The sequence below is a fragment of the Neopelma chrysocephalum genome, unplaced genomic scaffold (genome assembly GCF_003984885.1).
Source record: "Neopelma chrysocephalum unplaced genomic scaffold, ASM398488v2 Primary Assembly neopelma1_194, whole genome shotgun sequence".
NCBI classification, from domain to species: Eukaryota; Metazoa; Chordata; class Aves; order Passeriformes; family Pipridae; genus Neopelma; species Neopelma chrysocephalum.
Window position 1 is genome coordinate 190792 of NW_020897856.1, and position 6265 is coordinate 197056.

The window sequence follows — 6265 nt, forward strand, 5'->3', positions numbered from 1 at the left end:
ACAAGCCCGAAGAAACCATTCCCTGTTGGATTTCACTATGTGTCCTTACTGCCAAGCCTGTCCCTGCCCACCTCAGGTGAGTAGGGATCATGGCCCAGCCTGCCCAAACCAGCCCTGCTCGCTCCTGTCTGTCATCAGAGACACCACAAGTAGCACCCACATGGTGCTGCAGCGCTAAAAATTTGTGACTGGAAGCAAATGGTTTGGCAGGAGAGAAAAAAATAGGTGCAGAGAGGTCCCTGTCCTCAGAAAGCCTACTGAACCAAGCCTTTTTCCTTGGAAGAAGTCATATTGACATGGCAAATTTAAATGTAACAGTGACAGTGGCAGAATATTTCCGAGAAAGCCCCTTATTAATATTTTGGCAGCACGAGATTGTTTTTTTCCCAATTGCACATGTTGCTCCATCTGCCACAAAGCCATTGATTCCAACAGCCTGGCCTTCCCTGGTAAAGGGGCATCACGACACATGATGGTTGTTGTTGGGCTGTGAGGAGAGGAAGGTGATAGGAGTGTGTGTGTGTCTCTCACCCTGCAGTGGTGTGCCCTGTTGGCGAGGAGTTTGCTGTGAGAAAACAAGACAGCTGAGGAGGTGTTTCCTTCCTGTTTACTAACGTGTGAACTATTAATTTAGTTGTGTTTGGTATCTTAACTGGTGGCCTGTTCTTAAAGGGTTTGAGCAGAGGGTAGTGGGCTACATAGCTTGCAATAGCAGCAAAGGCAAAACATTGTTTGAATTTAGTAGAATTCTGTAAATAGGCTTTTAAGAATCACATTAAACAAGAAATGGTTCTATTTTTCAACACCCAGTGCATCATTTTGGAGTGTACAAAAGTTCTTTCATAATTAAAAAAAAAAATTGAACATTTTTGTCTTCTGTTCTTCATTGACATCACACCAACTTCTCACCATTCACAGGAACAGGAGGGAGAGTCCTCCATGCCAGGACAGCCAGGGCACACCAATCATCCACGTGCCATCCCTGCTTCAGCTCAGGACTCTATCTTCTGAACTCTGTCTTCTGGTCACCTCCCAACCACGGTGGTACTGGCTTACCTGGGACATTTTTGGAGTTTACCATCATAACAAGTGTGTCTCTGCAAAACACTCTGTTTTTAGAAAAACATCACATTTCCACAAAGATACCTTCCTGATTTCTTTTTCTTAAATCTGAGTTATAATGAGGGAAAGGGGTATGTGATTCCTTAAACCCAAAGGAGACATCCAATGGAAAAAAGCAATCTTAATTCTAAAATGACTGTTTCAGCCATGACTTGTAATCTGTGCAGTTTTATCTACTTGATAATACCCCGCTTAGTGTTAGATCTAAAAAAAGAATGAAATGAGAAAATCATTCCTTTGATATGCATTAAGTTATTCAGTTAGTAAATTAGTGAATCTTATCCTGAGTGTTATTAGCTATTAGCATGTTACACTTCTTGATGTTGCTCATGAAGAATGCATATGAAAATGAGGAAAAAAATTCCCTTCTGAAGTTCCTGCCACTTGAGTTGTTGACATTTCTTTTAATTGGTGAATGTCCTCTTGAATGCAGTATTCCACTGTCTGGTTTTATGAGAGATTCTTCATTTTTAATTTGTTCTCCCATTGATTAGACTTTTTTTTGAATGGGTAGCTCTCAAGATAATTAGCCTTTCAAGGGAACCATGTTCTCCTAAATAGTTATTAATGAGTATCTCCCTCATTCAGTACACTTAAGCCTTTTTCATGAGGGGAATTTCAAGCTTACATGTGGGCTGGTCGAACCAGGTCTGGTACCACCGAAGACAGCGGGAATCACTGCAGATTTCAGGAAGAATGAGATCAGACCCTGGGAGTGAAGAAAGATCATTTACGTTCACTTTGTCTTTGGCAGATGTCTGTTTCCTAGGAGTACTTACAAACAGTTCTTCAGGATACAGGGTAGATTGAGAAGGGAGTGAAATGAGTGAAAGAAAACAAGGTGATTCCATGTGAACCAGGACTCCATCTTCAAAGGATCCCATCAGCTGCTGCAGCTGGGCCAAGGAGCCTCATTTAGTGTGCCTGGTTCCCAGTGCTGGAAATGTACAGCTCCCTTTTCTTTAAAGTCAATGTACATTACACAAACATAAACTCCTAAAACCAACAATCATTCTGTATCTGAAGTTCCTTTCCCACTAAAGATCCGAGGATCTTCAGTCAGAATATGCTTTAGTTTAGGAATTGTTGCCAGTGTTACCCTCACAGTTAAAAGCACACTGGAAAATAAAATACTCCAACATGTCACACACAGCTACAGTGACCTGATCCCATTCTGGGTCCTGCTTGGCTCCCCTAAGCCAGTTCTTGTCCCTTCCCTTCCTCTCATCCTTAACCTTAAACTCTGCCCCGAGCATTGCCAGGTATCCTCCTGCTGAAATGCAGTCTTGCTTTTGTATGTCACAGTCTGTCCTTTCTGTTTGCTCTTTCAAAACAGACTGAAACATCATCCTCATCCTTTCTGTGCCTCCCCACAGCTCTCCTGCTGTCTTTCCCTGCTACCTCCACACTTGACCATTAACTTCTACCACAAACATGGATTTTCCTGCCATTCCTGGACAGACTTGTCTTCTATCCAAACCAGAATCTCATGGCATTTCTCCATGAAGGTGTAGCTTTATGATCAAGGCCAGTGTCCTAAAGCAGGGGGGTTTAGAGTCTTTCAAGCTCATGCCATCAGTTTATTTCACTTTCTATGAACAGTATGATCACTGCTTTTTTTCATTCCCTCGACTTCAGCAGAGGTCACACCATGGGCCAGCCTGGACTGACTGGATTTAAATTTGTCCCTTATTTCTCTATGACAGAAATGGCATTTCAGATATGTCCTTTTCTGTCGTAACTGAGGATTAAAGCTTTGAGCCAGGCTCTGATGATCTTATGGCTCACATCCATAACATTCCTGCTTTCTGGGCTCGACCAATGCAGTTAGGATGATAAAGTCAAATAATTTTATCTAATTTATGGCTTTTGTCTTTAGTAGTCTCTTCAACCTCCTTTTGTTCCCTGCTTCTCTGTCATTTCAAATAAGTTAACTGCTCTTTGCTTTCCCAGTGCCCTCCTTGACCCACCTGCCCTATCCATCTCTTTCACTGGGAAATTGCTTGTCCCTCCCACGGGCAGTAATTCCAAAATTTCCTCTGTAACCAAGAAGTCATTTCACCCACAAAGCTGTCTCCTAAATCTCCTGAAGATGCCGTGAGTGGATCCTTGTTTTCCTGTCCTATGCACAGATACGGTGAGCACAACCAACGCAGCCGATTCTTTGCTTCCCCCTCTTCCTGCCTGTCTGTTGGGCTGGTTTGTCCCCAGCTGTCACTTCCCTGTCCTGGGGTTGCTCTTTTCACCCACATTTATGCACAGCCAATTTCAGTGGGTTTTTATTCCGTACTTCAGCTTTCTATAAGCTACAGAAAATAACAGTTGGCTATTTTGTCTCTGCTTGTACTGATTCTTCAGTCCCTGATGACCAACACCTTCCTTGCAATAGATGCTAGTTGTTTTTTCAGAAGAAATAACTCAACAACTTCAGTACAAAAAAAAGGGTCAGAAACATCAACATCATCTTTCAGGTAGAAAATCAATATCAAAATAATGAAATTGAAAAAAAAAATTTCAAATAAAGCCCAAGGGGATCCAACACAGGTTGTAAAAGTCAGAATAAATGGCCAACCAAACAACCACTGCAGAGTCGTAACTTAAAGAGAAGCTTGACTTTGGGGAAGAGCAATGTTTATAGAGAGGCTAATTTAATTTTATTGAATACTATTAAAATACCTATTAAAAGCTACAAGTTGTAGTCCAGAATTCTGCAGTGCAGCTCAGAGGAGAGCCAGCATGGGCTATGAGCTGGCCTGACATGGTGATCTATTTCTGATATCATATAAAATAAGCTATTTCAAGAGCGCATTTCCAAGCAAGCTGCCTGGGTGGAGCCCTGCCCTCACTGCAATCAACAGTTTTGCTGGTGACACTGGTGAAATGACGTTTTCCTCTTGTTTTTAGCCTGTGCAAGATTAAATATTGGGCCAGGAAACCCGTATCAGTTCTATTGCATGCAATACCAGTGATTTTGAACACAATATCTGCTTAGGATGATTACTAAATGGAATTTGAAAAGTGATTTATTAGGATAAAATATTTTTTTTGGTTTATTGCCCAGATTTCCTAATTGTGCCATGTTACTTTGTATGGTAGTTGCCTCTGCTGTACCAGGACAAAATATACACTTAAGCCTTTGGGCACGAGAGGTGAGTCGTTTCTATTCCCCATCCCACTGGAAAATCAACAAAAGCAAGCCTTTAATAGTATGAATTCCATTATGGCCCAGCTTAGCAAGCACCTAAATCCTGCAAGTGCTATGATAATTTATCTTTGAACTCGTTAGTAGCACAGCATAATTAACAAGTAAGCTGTAGGAACAAGCCATCGCTCTGTATTTACACGACATTTGCTGTGCAGTTGTGGTATAATTACAGAGATTATACCTGCTCTCTAGAATAAGAGTACATGTTGTACCTCATTTTGTGCCATTTCACACCAGTGGAGCAGAGCGCAGCGTGGTGGAGTTGAACAAGTATTTCATTCTGCTGTAGGTAGATGGGTGTGGGTCTGCACAGAGCGCTGCTATTCAAACCTGCACCGTGGTTTCGGGCAGCTCGGGGTGGCAACCTGGCTTCTGGAGCTCAAGTGATTTATATTTTGGACTGCTGCCCTTTCAGTGATGTCAGTGAACTTGAATATGCAGATTTAAAAACAGGTAGGCTAGCATTTAGGTTTTTTCAGTATAGCAACCTTCCTTTCTCATGTACAGTATTGTAGGTTTCTATAGTAATTACAGGAAATGCATGGCAAGAATGTATCTTCTTACAAAGATTTAATTTTTTAGATTTGCTTTATGCCAGCACATCCCCATTTCTCTGCCCTAAAACCCCATTGGTATCACCGTACCAAATGTGAAGTCACATCACGTAGGCACTGGGAGAAAAATAAAAGCAAATGATGAAAAGTGCAAAGAAATATGCTGTGCCTCTGAGTTGGTCACATTTTATGTGATTCAGCGTAAACTGTAAGTAAAACTAACTTAAAGATTCTATTATGTTTGAGATCTATATCTGGCAGGAAGGGGAATACTGTACACAGCACTTGGTGTAGGAATTGCTGTGCCACTGCTGCAAAGCAGGGCATCGGCCTTTAAACTCACACGCTGCACTGTTGCCTGCTCTGAGAAGCATGCCCAGGCCTTCCTGGAGTGTGGATATTCCTAGAGCAGCAGCCATTTACACAGGCCTTCCTAGAGCATGGTCACACCAATTACTTACTGGTCAAGTAACTCAACAGAAACATGGATTTATTTGCTGTTGCCAGAGAGTAAAATTTCACTTCAGCATATAAGAAAACTATCCAAGAGCTCCCTGTTCTGCTCCAGGGGGAAGAAAAAGAAGGGAGCTTTTCTAAGTGTAAATTATTGTTGTTCAGCTTCATAATAATTTTCTTGTCTTGAGGGACTTGGTTTATGAGTACGGTGTTAAGAACTCCTGGCTCTGAAAGGCCAGCAGTGTGACATGACAGGGCACGAGCTGTGCTGTATTCATTTCCAGTTACTGTGTTGGCATCGTACAACTACATCACCAAAATGAGATGCAAATTAACATGATATAATTATCTCATTTGAATGTCTCACAGTGATTTTACTCTGTGCTACAGCCTGTGCTCTCACAGCTCGTCTGGGTTCCGCAGATGTTGGGAAGGCAGCTGTGACTCCTGTGGGAGCTCCTGTGGCTGGGCTGGATCCAACATCCAGGCTGGGGAACAAGCCTCAAACTGCTTGTTTGAAAGTTGGGTTCAGGGAACTTTGATGCTTAACATCAACAACTTGTTTCTCTCACGAACTACGTTATACGAGGAGTTGTTTGTGAACACTGAGAGTTAAAATTTCACTTTGGCTCAGATGTTGCTGGTGAAGGACGTGAACACAGTGCACAAAGTCTTTTCTGCACTGACAGGTTTAAAAATCGTTTCAGAAGAAGTTAGAGAGCAAAATAAAACTTCCTTTTGCAAAATTCATATTTTAAAAAACGTTAGTTGGGTTTTAACTGGCAGTCCTCAGTATTTCTATGTGGATTTCTTTTTTTTAAATTTTTAACTGTTTTTCAGGGTTTTCCTGTTTTCATAGTGGACAGCAAGAGACAATGGAAGAGATGCCCATCCGTGTCCCAGTTACGGTCACAAGCATCATAGTCCA

General features: G+C 41.9%; 1 long non-coding RNA gene across 2 annotated transcripts in view; it reads left to right on the forward strand.

The window, feature by feature from the left end:
• LOC113977005 overlaps positions 1–5492 on the forward strand; it is a 19011-nt gene extending 13519 nt beyond the window's left edge. For both annotated transcript variants that reach the window (XR_003537245.1, XR_003537246.1), the window contains exon 6: positions 919–5492. This is a non-coding gene — a long non-coding RNA (uncharacterized LOC113977005). The remainder of the gene's footprint in view (positions 1–918) is intronic.
• Positions 5493–6265: the final 773 nt, after the last annotated feature.